At 43.0% G+C, this 16,303-nt stretch overlaps 1 protein-coding gene across 1 annotated transcript in view; it reads right to left on the minus strand.

Moving 5' to 3' along the window:
- The window catches only part of LOC102168126 (protein VAC14 homolog), a 42,573-nt gene that overhangs the window by 22,238 nt on the left and 4,032 nt on the right, over positions 1-16,303 (minus strand). The window lies entirely within an intron of this gene.

Here is a 16,303-nt window from a genome sequence, read left to right on the forward strand (position 1 = left end):
GTAACACTATTAGTGCAAAGTCACAGACAAACCGTGATCTTAACACACTGTACAAGATCAAGTTCATTCACTCCCTGTGGACCAAGGACCTGCTTTGCTCCTGGCTCTGAGAAGGACAGAAAGATAAATCCAGAGTTGTGTTTAATCCTGTGCTGTGACATTTTCAGCCTGGACACTGGGCTGCCTCTCTTTTCCTGGCAGGTGCAGAGACCCATCCCAGTTTTCAAGGTAACATGATGTCACCAGGGGACAGAGCCACGCAGCGGTTTCCCAAAGAGAATCTGGAGGGTAAACGTCTTCTCCATCTGCTTGCCTGAGTTTTAAGCGATTTGGTTCCCACCTGCTCAGTAGTCTCCAATAACTGAACATGAGAAGTGGGACATGTGCTCTGAGGAAGGGCCAAAGAACTTCTGGAAAGCTCTGAGAGTCAGTTAAGTAACAAAACGTACTGAACATCCCCTGGGTATAATCAGCAGAAAAAGCGTGAAGGAGAAACAAATCCCAGACAGCAGGAGGCATGTCTGGCTTTCAGGTGACAACAACTGCGACCCCATCATGAGCACTTTGCTTGTGCTCTCACAACCTATAGGCACTCTTATCTTTAAAAACTGATATATAATTCCCATGCCATAAATTCACTCTTTAAACGTGTGCAATTCAGCGGGTTTTAGTATGTTCACAAACTTGTGCAGCTGTCACTATACTCAATTTTAGGATATTTTTATCATCCTAGAAAGATTACCTGTTAGCAGGCACTCCCTATTTTCCCGACCCCCCCGCCCCAAGCCCTCGGCAACCACTAATCTACCTTCTGTCTATTTGATTTGCCAGTTTAGGTAGTTCATATAAATGAAATCATATAATACATGGCCTTTTGTGACTGGCTTCTTACACTTAGTGTAATGTTTTCAAGGTGCATTTTTTTTTTTTTCTTTTTAAGATGAGTTAATGAGGCACAGAGGTTAAACTCAAATGCGTACAGGGACCAAGAAGGAGACACAGGTGAGAAGGCCAAGGGAGGTTAGGCAGGAGCAAATTTGCCAGCACAGGGGACAAACTGGGGAGACCATGACCCAGCCAGGACAGATGGGTGGGCCCATATGTCCACTGATCTGCTGTGTGGGAATATGGGCCCATATCTTCCAATTCCTTAGAGAAACCAGAAACCTGAACTTTACTCTGAAATTTCTAAATATAAAGTACCCTGTGATCCAGGCCAAACCAAATAGCCCTGCCTGCGGGACACAGCCCCTGGCTGCCAATCTGTGACCCCTGGATGAAGCAATTTTATGGGGTCCCACTGCTAAAAAAGAACAGAGCTGTGTGGAATTCTAACCCAAACTCCAAAAATTGCCCTAAACCATCTGGTAAGCACTAGTGTCTCCCTGCAGAGGTGGTAGGATCCCAAGAGCTAGCTCAACCTCAACATTTCAATGTTGATGGGCTCCCAGAGCCCCAGGGATCGCTGTTCCCTATGCCATTCCTCCCACCCCACCTTCCCCAGCAGGAGGGATGTGCCATTCAGGAGCTCTCTCCCTGATGTCCCTGCTTGGGCTTCATATTCTCAGGGCGAATGGTCTGGGCACCTCCATTCACTGGCTCTGAGAGTCAAAGCTCAGCAACACCAGAGACTTGGCAGTGAGCCCATGCTGGGCTATGAAGAGCTTCGTCTCTCCCATCTTGCAGTGAGAGGGTCCTGCCATCACAGTGTGGGCCACGGCACCCCCAGCGGAGGGAGCACCCACTCCATTTATCAGAGGGCTACTGGCATTTCTCCCCAACACTAGACTCCCAGAGAGCAGGGCCTGGAGTCTTACCAACCTTGTCTCCAGGACTGATCAGTGACTATATCCCCTGAAACCAAGAACCTTCCAAATCCAAAAAAGCATTCTCAAATTTTAGCCTAGGGAGTTCCTGTTGTGACTCAGTGGGTCAAGAACCTGACTAGTATCATTGAGGATGCAGGTTAGATATTCTTGCCTCGCTCAGTGGGTTAAAGGATTGGGCGTTGCCACAAGTTGAGGCCTAGGTCGCAGACATGGTGTGGCTGTGGCTGTGGCCAGCAGCTGTAGCTCGGATTCGGCCCCTAGCCTGGGAACTTCCATATGCCACAGGTATGGCCCTAAAAAGAAAACAAAAAACCAAAAAACCTAGCCTAGGAGTTCCTGCTGTGGCTCAGTGAGTTAATCTGACTACCTTACTGCACTGGCTCGGGTTGCAGTGGAGACAGGTTCGATTCCTGGCCCAGCACAAGAATTAATTGAGTTAAAGGAACCAAGGTTATTGCAGCTGCAGCTCAAGTCGAATCCCGGGCCCAGGAACTTCCATATGCTGTGGGTGTGGCCATAAAAAGAAAAAAAATTACATTAAAAAAAAATCACTTTAGTCTGTGTCTTATCCTTGGGAAAGCTGTGTGGGCTTGTTGGAACAAGGCTGTGGTAAAAGGTCTCCAGGACTTCACACAACAGACTCACATTTAGCCATCACATCCTGGTTACTTAATACAGGCTGTGCTTGAGAATCTGATGTCTGGGGGTTGTTTACTTGATCCAGTCATCCATCTCTGTGGTTTTAGTGTTTGAGAGGCCTGTCATTGAGATAAAACACTATCCTCTTATTAGGAATGTTAATCCCTCACTCCAGCATCCTGTGGAGTACTGGCTGTCACCTGAGCAGACAGATTCTAGAATACTGAGAGTAGCAGTTACAACTATCATGAGTGTAGTTCCCGCTGTGGAGAAATGGGATCAGCAGCATCTTGGGAGCACTGAGGCACAGGTTCAATCCCTGGCCCAGCACAGTGGGTTAAAGATCTGGCATTGTCACAGTTGTGGCTTAGGTTGAAACTGCAGCTCAGATTGGATCCCTGGCCCGGGAACTCCACATGGGGGCCAAAAAAGAACTACCATGGGGGACAGCCACATGTAAATCAATGAAGTTAGAACACCACCTCAAACCACATTAAAAAATAAACTCAAAATGGCTTAAAGACTTAAACATGAGATGTGATACCATAAAACTCCTAAAAAATGATAGGTAAAACATACTCTGACATAAATTATACCAATGTTTTCTTAGGTCAGTCTCTCAAGGCAATAGAAATAAAAACTAAACAAATGGGACTTGAATTTATAAGCTTTTGTATAGCAAGAGAAACCATAAAACACAGACAACCTACAGAATGGTAGAAAATATTTGCAAATGATGCAATTGACATGGGCTTAATCTCCAAAATATACAAACAGCTCATACAACAATGAAAAACAACACAATTGAAACATGGGCAGAGGACCTACATAGACATTTCTCCAAAGAAGACAAATAGATGGCCAGTAGGCACATATAAAGATGATCAACATCACTCATTATTAGAGAAATGCAAATCAAAACTACTATGAGGTACCACCTCACACCTGTCAGAATGGCCATCATCAAAAAATGTATGAATAACAAATGCTGCAGAGGTATGGAGAAAAGGGAACTCTCCTACGCTGTTGGTGGGAATGTAAGTTGGTGGAGCCACTATGGAAAACAGTATGGAGGTTCCTCAGAAAACTAAAAATAGAACTACCTTATGATCCGGCAATACCACTCCCAGGCATACATCTACACAAAAGGATATATGCATCCATATGTTCACAGCAGCACTATTCAGAATAGCCAAGACATAGAAACAATCTAAATGTCTAAGAACAGATGCATGGATAAAGAAGATGTGGTACATATATACAATAGAATATTACTCAGCTATAAAAAAAACATGAAATAATTCCATTTGCAGCAACATGGATGCAACTAGAGATTAATGTACTAAGTCAGAAAGAAAAGACAAATGCCATATGATATCACTTATATGTGGAATCTAAAATATGACAGAATGGAATACTACTCAGCCATAAAAAAGAACAAAATAATGCCATTTGCAGCAACATGGATGGAACCAGAGACTCTCATACTGAGTGAAGTAAGTCAGAAAGAGAAAGACAAATACCATATGATATCAGTTATATCTAGAATCTAATATATGGCACAAACGAACCTTTCCACAGCAAAAAAAAAAAAAAAAAAAAAAAAAAAAGAAAGAAACCGTGGACTTGGAGAATAGACTTGTGGTTGCTGAGGGGGAGGGAGTGGGATGGATTGGGAGCTTGGGGTTAATAGATGCAAACTATTGCTTTTGGAATGGGTTAACAATGAGATCCTGCTGTGTAGCACTGAGAGCTATGTCTAGTCACTTATGATGGAGCCTGATAATGGGAGAAAAAGGAATGTATACATGTATGTGTAACTGGGTCACCATGCTGTACAGTAGAAAAAAAATTGTATTGGGGAAATAATAATAAAAAAATTTAAAAAATGAACAATGCTGCTATGAAAAAATAAATAAAATATGACACAATAAACCTATCTACAAAACAGAAACAGATTCAAGGACATAGAGAACTTTTGGTTGCCTCAGGGGAGGGGTGGAGTGGAAGGTTGGAGTTAACAGATATGAGCTATTATATATAGAATGGATAAACAACAAAGTTCTACTGTATAGCACAGGGAACTATATTCAGTAGCCTATGATGAACCATAATGAAAATAATATTTTAAAAAAGAATAGATATATATATGTGTGTGTGTGAGTGTATAACTGAACACTGCTCTGTAGAAGAAAGTAACAGAACATTGTAAATCAACTATACTTCAATTAAAAAAAAAAAACTACCACGGGGATGTTCAAGTTTGAAATTTCCTTTTCCTTTTTTTTTTTTTTTCTTTTGGCTGTGCTTATGGCATGCAGAGGTTCCCAGGTCAGGGATTAAATCCGAGGCATAGCAGTGACAATGCCAGATCCTAAACTGCTAGCCCACTGGGGAACTCCCTGAAATTTCTTTTGTTAAGTGCATGTCCCCTTTTTGATAGGGAAAACCATTCATTGTAGTGAAAGCCTTTTGAGACAGATGAACCTGGTTTTCCATCCAGGTTCTAGTTGTGAAACCTTGGGAAGATTACTTAACTTCTGTTAAGTAACTTAACCTCTGTTTCCTCATGTGTGAAATGGGATAACATGACCTAACTAACAGCACTGTGCAAGATAAATGCAATGAGGGGTGTACAATGACCAAATTCTTCTCCCCCCAAGTCAGACAGACTGTGCTTTACACATGATCACTTTTAAAAAATGAGCAATGTTAAGGACTGACTTGTCCCCCCACCCCCAGCCTTCTAATTCATGCAGCCCTGGTGGCAGGATTTGCAGACAGGTCCTATAAAGAAGTAATTAAGGTTAAATACATCATAAAGGTGTGGCCCTGCTGCAACAGGATCAGCATCCTTAAAAGCAGAAATACCAGGAAGCTCTCAGGTGATGCATAAGTAAGTTCCTATCTGTCCCTGAGCAGTTTGTGAAACATACACTCTGAGGAACTTAGCCAGCAGGGTGCTTCTCATTCCAAATCTGGCTGAAGAAGGCTGGAACCTGAGTGCAATGTCTTCTAGGCCAGTGCTTCTCCAGCTCTCATGTGCCCACAGATCACCAGGGATGGTGTTAAAATGCAGATTCTGATCCACAGGTTTGGGGTGAGGCTGGAAACTTTCTAACAAGCTCCCAGGCAATCCTGATGTCTCTGGTGTGTGGGCTACACTTTTTGTTTTAATTCAATGAACTTTACTATATTTACAGTTGAACAACCATCATGTGGGCTACACTTTTGAGTAGCAAAGTCCTTAGACTGCGATGATATTTCCCCACCAAAAATGTATGGTCATTTATTCCTGTGGACTCGGACTGTCAAATGCTGCCAGGCACTGTGCTAAGTGCTGAAGATAAATAAGACAGGGTCTCTGCTCCTAAGGAGTTCATAGCCCAGTTAAGGCCCTGGAGCGGGCGGGGGGGGGGTCTCCCTGAATTTGACAAGCCAGGGGCAATGTCAGATACACAACCAACCCCCTTAAAGACACATCCTTTCCAAAACAGCCTGCAGAGTGGGAGCAATTACACAGATTGTGCTAGAGGCAACAATAAAGCAGATAACAGCTCTATTTAAGGACTCATACAAGGACTCAGGCTGAAATGGAGCAGGACCCATGGTCCTTCCCCCAGCATGTCTTTGTGTCTATAGAAAAACTTTAGCCAAAGAATAAGTTTAATCAGAGAAGTGAAAAAATGCAGAAGCAAGAAAAAAGTCAAGATCAAATAATAATAGTTTAGTCATTAAACAAAGTCAAGGGCCTTTTTTTCTCCTCAAGGGCTGTAGATAATATTCTGAGTCGTATCCTGTAAGCTGTCTTGTAGATACTGAAACCCCCATCCCAGGGAGAAGAAGGTAACTACATAATGACTGTAGCTTGACATAAGCTGCCACAATTCCGAGAGGAAGTGGCAACAAACCCATGCTGGAACTGAAGGTTAACTGCACCTGAAACAATCAAGATGGCACTAGTAAGACCAGCATATGACTAATTTCAAGATGGCTGTCAGAGCTGACTGTGTTATTTCTACACATAACCCCCTCTCTCCACCTATACGCCCTGAAACTCCCCTTTGCAAGGTCTTGCCCACTGGTTGTCAGTAGGAGGGTGTCGATCTTTGGACAGGAGGCACGCCCATCATCCCCAACCCTCCTGTTCACCAACCTTGCCTCTTTATCAGCCTTAGAACAGCAAGCAGCTGGACCCCACTTTTGGAAACAAAGCCATGATAAAACCGGACCTTCCTGAGAAGCAGAGCGCATGATGGACGAAACCAGGTGTCAGTGTAGCTTCAGCCAATAAGACGATGGACATGGAGCCACATCTGTACATCTGTCTGGGTCTCCTACTCAATGCAGCAATACTCATCATTACAACTTACTGGCATTGGCGAGAGCCAGAGGAAGTGCAGCAGTGAGAATAGGAGCACTCAAAAAAGTGGTGCTTGATGGGAGAAGCAGTGAGGTGGACATACATTCAGAATGTTAGAGCTGAATGGGAGGGTCCACTTAGCAATATCCAAAGCCTTTAGTTGAGGACGAAATGAAAACCCAAAGCAGTTTAGGCACTGGTTCTCAACTGGTCCTGAGGAGACATTTGGCAATGTCTGGAGTCATTTTTGGTTGCACAACCAACAAGTAATATCCAGTGGTAGAGACCAGAGATGCTACTAAAAATCTTATAATGCACAGGACAGTCCACCACAACCAAGAATTATTTGCCCCCAAAAGCCAACAGTGCGGAGTTTAAGAAACCCTGAAGAGAGGACAAGATGGCGGAGGAGTAGGGGGACACGCTCGCCCTCTCCCACAAACACAACAAAAAAAGCACATCTACAGAAGAAATGACTCGCACAGAACAGCAACCAATCGCTGTCAGAGGAACCTAAACTCCAATAATGGCAAGAAGTTCGTGACATTATTGGGCAGAACGGGAGAAAAGAGGAGAGTGAGAGAAGGTGAATCCGAGCGGGACGGGCGCTCCCAAAAGGGAACTGCGGAGGAGAAAGGGATCCTGCACCCTGGAAAGTCTCCTACCGGGCGAAAGATCAAATGAACCGGAGGAATCCCCAGATGCAGAGAAGAGTGTAGCAGTAAGTTGGAGTACGGAAAAACGGATCAAGAACCCAACGGACCATCTGAACTACGGGCACAGTCACCAAAAATTGAGACGCCTGGGTGGGGGCTGGGCACCGAATCCTCGGCTCCAGAGGTTAGTCCCCGGGAAAGGGCCGGGGGACGCCTGGGTGGGGGCTGGGCACCGAGACCTCACCTCCGAAGGTTAGTTCCCAGAAAGGGCCGGGGGACGCCTGGGTGGGGGCTGGGCACCGAGACCTCGGCTCCAGAGATTAGTCCCCCGGCTAGGGGGGCGGGGCAGAGCGGAAACTGCTTGGGAGGTCTAGAAACCAGTTGACGGGGCAGAGACTGCCTGGGAGACTAGAAAACAAAGCTGTCGCAGAGGAAGGGAGCAATACTCTAGGGGCGGGGAAGTGGAAAGCCGCCTCAGAGGGAACCTGGGAGAAGAGCCTGGTCTGTGCCCGTGCTGGGGAGCGGAGAGAAGAAGGGGTGGGTTCCCATAGAATACCCCCCACGCCACAGCAAGCTTACAGGCCCGCTAGCTAGCAGAAAGCTGTGCTTCCCAGTGCATTCCCTCCCCCCACCCCCGCCACCCCCTACGCTCTCGCGAACCTGGGGCTGCCTGCCATCCAGGAGGGCTGGCCTCAACAATTGCCTGAAGCCTACCAACGCAGGGGCTCTCCCTGCACAGGCCTGCTTGCCCTTTGGAGGGGCTACACTTCCACAGAGCAGCACCAAACACCACCAGCCCCCGAGAAAAGGCCTGCAGCCCAGTAAAGCTAGAACAAGCCTAGCCAGGCCGTGAATAGATCGACCTAATTCTCCGACGGTTTTTCTGAGACGGGCTCCCCCGGGGAGGAGCCTCTTGGGTCTCCAAGGGCCTTGCTACCCACCCAAGACCCCAGGGGGTGCTAAGACCTAGTGGACCAGCTGCATAGGACTGCCAGCTCCAGGCAGGACCCCCTGCAGCCCAGAAAAGCTGCAACAAGCCTGGCCGACTTGGGAAAAGATCTCAGACGGTCTTTCTGAGTCGGGCTGCCCTGGGGAGGAGCCTCTTGAGTCTCCAAGGGCCCTGCTACCCGCCCAAGACCCCAGGGGGTGCTGAGAACCAAGTGAAATCTGCTACCATCGTGGGGTGGACCTCCCAATCCTGTCTGCCCTCAGGAAGTCCTCCTTTGCTTCAAAGAAACACTGTTAGTTCCATCAACACTCCAGAAAAGCCACACTGCCTCAAAAAAGATTGACCAACAACGACAGCCCTCAGGAAATATTCCACAGCAGTGACAAGGCAAACACTACCCGATAAAGGAGAGTACAACTCCCTCAGGAGAAAGAAGACAACAAGCAAGATGAAGAAGCTGAGAAACCACCCCCAGTCAAACCAACAGGAGAACTCACCTAAAACAGTCAACAATGAAACAGATCTCTGCAGTCAGACAGACCTAGAATTCAAAAGAGAAATACTGAAAATACTGAAGGAATTAAGAGAAGATATGAACAGTAATGCAGATACCCTCAGAAAGGAGCTAGAAAATATAAGGAGGAGCCAAGAAAAACTAGAACATTCATTTGCAGAGATGCAAACTGAACTAGGGGCAGTAAAAACCAGAATGAATAATGCAGAAGAACGAATCAGTGATGTGGAAGATAGAATAATGGAAATCACTCAATCTGGTCAACAGACAGAAAACCGAATCAAAAAACTGGAAAGCAATATAAGAGACCTATGGGATAATATAAAACGGGCCAATCTACGCATAATAGGAATTCCAGAAGGAGTAGAAAAAGATAAGGGAATGGAAAATATATTTGAAGAAATTATCGCTGGAAACTTCCCAAATCTAAAGGATACTGGATTCAAGATACAAGAAGCACAGAGGGCCCCAAACAAACTGAACCCAAACAGACCCACACCAAGACACATCATAATAAAAATGGCAAAAGTTAGTGATAAAGAGAGGATCCTAAAGGCAGCAAGAGAAAAACAGAATGTTACCTACAAGGGAACCCCCATAAGAATATCAGCTGATTTCTCTACAGAAACACTACAGGCCAGGAGGGAATGGCAAGAGATATTTAAAGTGCTCAAAGGAAAAAATATGCAACCTAGAATACTTTATCCAGCAAGAATATCATTTAAAATAGAAGGGGAAATAAAAATTTTTCCCAACAAACAAAAACTTAAAGAATACAGCAGCACAAAACCCAGGTTAAAGGAAATATTGAAAGGGCTTCTCTAAACCAAAAAGAAAGGAAGGAAAGGGAAGAAAAAAGAAAAGAAAAAAAAAAAAAAAGAAGAAGAAGAAGAGGAAGAACTAGGACTGAGGAAACCGTAATCAGAGAGCAGTCACTCAAATAAGCCAGCATACAGATTTAATCATGAACATGCTTCAAACAAAATAAAATTAAAAAGAAAAAAATAAAAGAGTCATCAAAACCATAAAATGTGGGCAAGGGATGTTAGGAGGTAAATAATCCTTTTTGTTTATATGTATGTCTCTCTTCTTAATTTTAATATAATAATGAAGTGTTTGAACTTACAGGACCATCAGGCTAAAACACACAATTATGGGAAGGGGTTAGCATACTTAAAAAACAGGGCAACCACAAGCAAAAACCAAATATTGCATTTGCAAAAAATGAAAAAAAAAAATACACTCAAGCAGATAATAACAGGAGACCATCCAACCAAAAAAAAAAAAAAAAAAAAAAAAAAAAAGAATGGAGAACCATAGAATCAACTGGAACACGAGGATCAAATGGCAATAAATAATCATCTATCAATTATCACCTTAAATGTCAATGGACTGAATGCCCCAATCAAAAGACACAGAATGGCTGAGTGGATAAAAAGGCAAAAACCTTCAATATGCTGCCTACAAGAAACTCACCTTAGGACAAAAGATACATATAGATTGAAAGTGAAAGGCTGGGGAAAAGTATTTCATGCCAATAGACATGACAGAAAAGCAGGAGTTGCAACGCTCATATCAGACAAAATAGACTTTAAAACAAAAGACATAAAGAAAGACAAAGAAGGACACTATTTAATGATTAAGGGATCCATCCAAGGAGAGGATGTTACTATCATCAACATATATGCCCCAAACATAGGAGCACCCAGATACATACAACAAATATTAACAGACATAAAGGGAGATATTGATGAGAATATAATCATAGTAGGAGACCTAAATACCCCCCTCACATCAATGGACAGATCCTCTAGACAGAAAACCAATAAAGCAACAGAGATCCTAAAGGAAACAATAGAAAAGTTAGACTTAATTGATATCTTCAGGACACTACATCCAAAAAAAGCAGAATACACATTCTTCTCAAATGCTCATGGAACATTCTCAAGAATCGACCACATATTGGGACATAAAGCGAATCTCAATAAATTTAGGAGCATAGAAATTATCTCAAGTATCTTCTCTGACCACAATGCCATGAAATTAGAAATCAACCATGGGAAAAGCAAAGAGAAAAAACCTACTCCATGGAGACTAAACAACATGCTACTAAAAAACCAATGGGTCAATGAGGAAATCAAGAAGGAAATTAAAAACTACCTTGAAACAAATGATAATGAAGACACAACCTCTCAAAATCTATGGGATGCTGCGAAAACAGTGCTCAGAGGGAAATTTATAGCAATCCAGGCCTTTCTCAAAAAAGAAGAAAGATCCCAAATTGACAACTTAACCCTCCACCTAAATGAATTAGAAAAAGAAGAACAAAAAAGTCCTAAAGTCAGCAGAAGGAAGGAAATTATAAAGATCAAAGAAGAAATCAATAAAATAGAGACTCAAAAAACAATAGAGAAAATTAATAAAACCAAGAGCTGGTTCTTTGAAAAGGTGAACAAAATTGATAAACCCCTGGCCAGACTCACTAAAAAGAGGAGAGAAAGAACCCAAATCACCAAAATTATAAATGAAAAAGGAGAAATCACAACGGATACAGCAGAAATACAAAAAACCATAAGAGAATACTATGAACAACTATATGGCAATAAGTTTGACAATCTGGAAGAAATGGACAATTTTCTAGAATCTTACAGCCTGCCAAAACTGAATCAAGCAGAAACAGACCAACTGAACAGACCGATCACTAGAAATGAAATTGAAGAGGTCATAAAATCACTCCCTACAAATAAAAGTCCAGGACCAGATGGCTTCACAGGTGAATTCTATCAAACATATAAAGAGGAATTGGTGCCCATCCTCCTTAAACTCTTTCAAAAGGTTGAAGAAGAAGGAATACTCCCAAAGACATTCTATGAGGCCACCATCACCCTCATTCCAAAACCAGGCAGAGATACCACCAAAAAGGAAACTATCGCCCAATATCATTGATGAATATAGATGCAAAAATTCTCAACAAAATCTTAGCCAACCGAATCCAACAACATATCAAAAAAATTATACACCATGACCAGGTTGGGCTCATCCCAGGTTCACAAGGATGGTTCAACATACGCAAATCAATCAACATCATACACCACATCAACAAAAAAAAAGTCAAAAATCATATGATCATCTCAATAGACGCAGAAAAAGCATTTGACAAAGTTCAACATCCATTCATGATCAAGACCCTCGCCAAAGTGGGTATAGAGGAAACATTCCTGAATATAATCAAAGCCATTTATGATAAACCCACAGCAAATATAATACTCAATGGGGAAAAACTGAAAGCCTTCTCACTCAAATCTGGAACAAGACAGGGATGCCCACTCTCACCACTGCTCTTCAACATCGTTTTGGAAGTCTTAGCCACAGCAATTAGACAAACAAAAGAAATCAAAGGCATCCATATAGGAAGAGAAGAGATCAAACTGTCACTGTATGCAGATGACATGATTCTATACCTAGAAAACCCTAAGGACTCAACCCCAAAACTCCTTGAACTGATTAATAAATTCAGCAAAGTGGCAGGATATAAGATTAACATTCAGAAGTCAGTTGCATTTCTGTATACCAGCAATGAAACATTAGAAATGGAATACAAAAATACGATACCTTTTAAAATTGTACCACACAAAATCAAATACCTCGGAATACACCTGACCAAAGAGGTAAAGGACCTATACGCCGAGAACTATAAAACCTTAATCAAAGAAATCAAAGAAGATGTAAAGAAATGGAAAGATATTCCATGTTCTGGATTGGAAAAATCAATATTGTGAAAATGGCCATCCTACCCAAAGCAATCTACAGATTCAATGCAATCCCTATCAAATTACCCATGACATTGTTCACAGAACTAGAACAAACAATCCAAACATTTATATGGAACAACAAAAGACCCAGAATCGCCAAAGCAATCCTGAGAAACAAAAACCAAGCAGGAGGCATAACTCTCCCAGACTTCAAGAAATACTACAAAGCCACAGTCCTCAAAACAGTGTGGTACTGGTATCAAAACAGACAGACAGACCAATGGAACAGAATAGAGAACCCGGAAATGAACCCTGACACCTATGGTCAATTAATCTTTGACAAGGGAGGCAGAACATAAAATGGGAAAAAGAAAGTCTATTCAGCAAGCATTGCTGGGAAACCTGGACAGCTGCATGCAAAGCAATGAAACTAGAACACACCCTCACACCATGCACAAAAATAAACTCCAAATGGCTGAAAGACTTAAATATACGACAGGACACCATCAAACTCCTAGAAGAAAACATAGGCAAAACACTCTCTGACATCAACATCATGAATATTTTCTCAGGTCAGTCTCCCAAAGCAATAGAAATTAGAGCAAAAATAAACCCATGGGACCTCATCAAACTGAAAAGCTTTTGCACAGCAAAGGAAACCCAAAAGAAAACAAAAAGACAACTTACAGAATGGGAGAAAATAGTTTCAAATGATGCAACTGACAAGGGCTTAATCTCTAGAATATATAAGCAACTTATACAACTCAACAGCAAAAAAACCAATCAATCAATGGAAAAATGGGCAAAAGACCTGAATAGACATTTCTCCAAAGAAGATATACAGATGGCCAACAAACACATGAAAAAATGCTCCACATCGCTGATTATAAGAGAAATGCAAATCAAAACTACCATGAGATACCACCTCACACCAGTCAGAATGGCCATCATTAATAAATCCACAAATAACAAGTGCTGGAGGGGCTGTGGAGAAAAGGGAACCCTCCTGCACTGCTGGTGGGAATGTAAACTGGTACAGCCACTATGGAGAACAGTTTGGAGATACCTTAGAAATCTATACATAGAACTTCCATATGACCCTGCAATCCCACTCTTGGGCATCTATCCGGACAAAGCTCTACTTAAAAGAGACACATGCACCCGCATGTTCATTGCAGCCCTATTCACAATAGCCAGGACATGGAAACAATCCAAATGTCCATCGACAGAGGATTGGATTCGGAAGATGTGGTATATATACACGATGGAATACTACTCAGCCATAAAAAAGGATGACATCATGCCATTTGCAGCAACATGGATGGAACTAGAGAATCTCATACTGAGTGAAATGAGCCAGAAAGACAAAGACAAATACCATATGATATCACTTATAACTGGAATCTAATATCCAGCACAAATGAACATCTCCTCAGAAAAGAAAATCATGGACTTGGAGAAGAGACTTGTGGTTGCCTGATGGGAGGGGGAGGGAGTGGGAGGGATCGGGAGCTTGGGTTTATCAGTCACAACCTAGAATAGATTTACAAGGAGATCCGCTGAATAGCATTGAGAACTATGTCTAGATACTCATGTTGCAACAGAAGAAATGGTGGGGGAAAAACTGTAATTGTAATGTATACATGTAAGGATAACCTGACCCCCTTGCTGTACAGTGGGAAAATAAAATTTAAAAAAAAAAAAAAAAAAGAAACCCTGAGTACATCTGGTTACTGAACATGTGAGATATGCATGGTGTGACTGAGGAACTGGATTTGAAATTTTTATTTTCTCTTTAATAATTTAAAAGTAAATAGCCACAGGGAGTTCCTATTGTGGCGCAGTGGAAACAAATCTGACTAGGATCCATGAGGATGTGGGCTTGATCCCTGGCCTCACTGGGTGGTTTGGGGATCTGGCGTTGCTGTGAGCTATGGTGTAGGTTGAAGACACGGCTCAGATCCCGCGTGGCTGTGGCTGTGGCTGTGGGTGGCAGCTGCAGCTCTGACTCAACCCTGAGCCTGGGAACTTCCATATACTGCAGATGCAGCCCTAAAAAGCAAAAAGCAAAAACAAAACAAACAAACCAAAAACATAAATAGCTACAGATGGCCAGTGGCTACCCTATTGGACATGGCAGAACTACAATCTGTATTTCCTGATGCCCAGACTGGTGTTCTTTCAGGTTCACAGCTTGCTTCTTTCTTCTCTTCTGAAATTACCCACCCATCTACTTTATCACAGAGATTTGGCTCAAAAAACTGCAAATGTAAAATAAAGCAGAAAAATCTTAATAAAATGTTCGAAGTCAAACATCTTCTTTTGTAATAAAATAAAGCAAAATTCAGATTATGGTGGTGCCCCAGTATCCATGGTTTCAGTTACCAATGGTCAACTACAGGTCAGAAAATATTAAATAGAAAATTCCAGAAATACACAATGCTTTAAAGACTGTACGCCATTCTGAGTGGTGAGATGAAATCCTGTGCTGTCCCACCAGGGCGTGAAGCATCCCTTCCTTCAGCATGTCTATGCTGTATACGCTACCCATCCACTTAGTAGCAGGCTGGATTATCAGATTGACTGTCCAGTATTGCAGTACTTTTTAGGGCTGCATTTGAAGCATATGGAGGTTCCCAGGCTAGGGGTCCCATCCGAGCTACCACTGCTGGCCTACACCACAACCACAGCAATGCCACATCTGAGCCACGTCTGCGACCTATACCACAGCTCACGGGTCCTTAACCCACTGAGCGAGGGTTCGAAGCCTCAATCTCACGGTTCCTAGTCGGATTCGTTTCCGCTGAGCCATGATAGGAACTCCTGCAGTGCTCGTTTCTAAGTAACTCTTATTTGACCTAAACGGCCCTAAGGTGCAAGGCTAGTGATGGTAGCCATTTGGATATTCTCTTACTGTGCCTAATCTATAAACCTTATCATAGGTATGTACATGTAAGAAAAAACCTAGTATATTCAAAGTTCAGTACTATCCAAGGTTCCAGGCATCCACTGGGAATTTTGCAATGTACCTCTCACAGATAAGAGGGTACCATGGTACCTGTAATAAGACTGCAGAAACAAGAAAGGTCAAATTATTCCTGTATCCACTTGCATGCAAGGGTGACAGGACAGATAAAACAAACAGTCCTCTGAGTCTTGAGGTTTTGAACCTGATTTCTCCACTTGGCAACCAATGGTCTCTTTCACTTCTCAAAAGGTGGGTAAGAAATGAGGCAAGTCAATATCACTAGCAAATTCAGGCTTCCAGCCTCCCTCCCACCACAGAGGCCCCTCTCTGCTTTGCTCGTCTGATGGAGACCAGACGGAGGCCGCACCATGTACCAGGCACTGTGCTGAGTACCACATGCACATCATATCGCTTCATTCTCACCGCAGCCCCAAGCAGCAAACATACATTATGTTACTTCGTTCTCCGGAAAGCGCTTTGGGGCACCAGGTTAAAGAACTTGCCCAAGTCACACACCATCAGTCAGAAGCAAAGCTGGGACCCCCAATCTCCCGCTCTTAAGCACGGCGCTGAGGGCCTGGATCGTGGGGTAGCAACACCTGCTGCAAAGGCGTGAGGAGCTGTCCCGGGGAG

Source organism: Sus scrofa, chromosome 6, assembly GCF_000003025.6.
Source record: "Sus scrofa isolate TJ Tabasco breed Duroc chromosome 6, Sscrofa11.1, whole genome shotgun sequence".
In the NCBI taxonomy this organism is placed as follows: Eukaryota; Metazoa; Chordata; class Mammalia; order Artiodactyla; family Suidae; genus Sus; species Sus scrofa.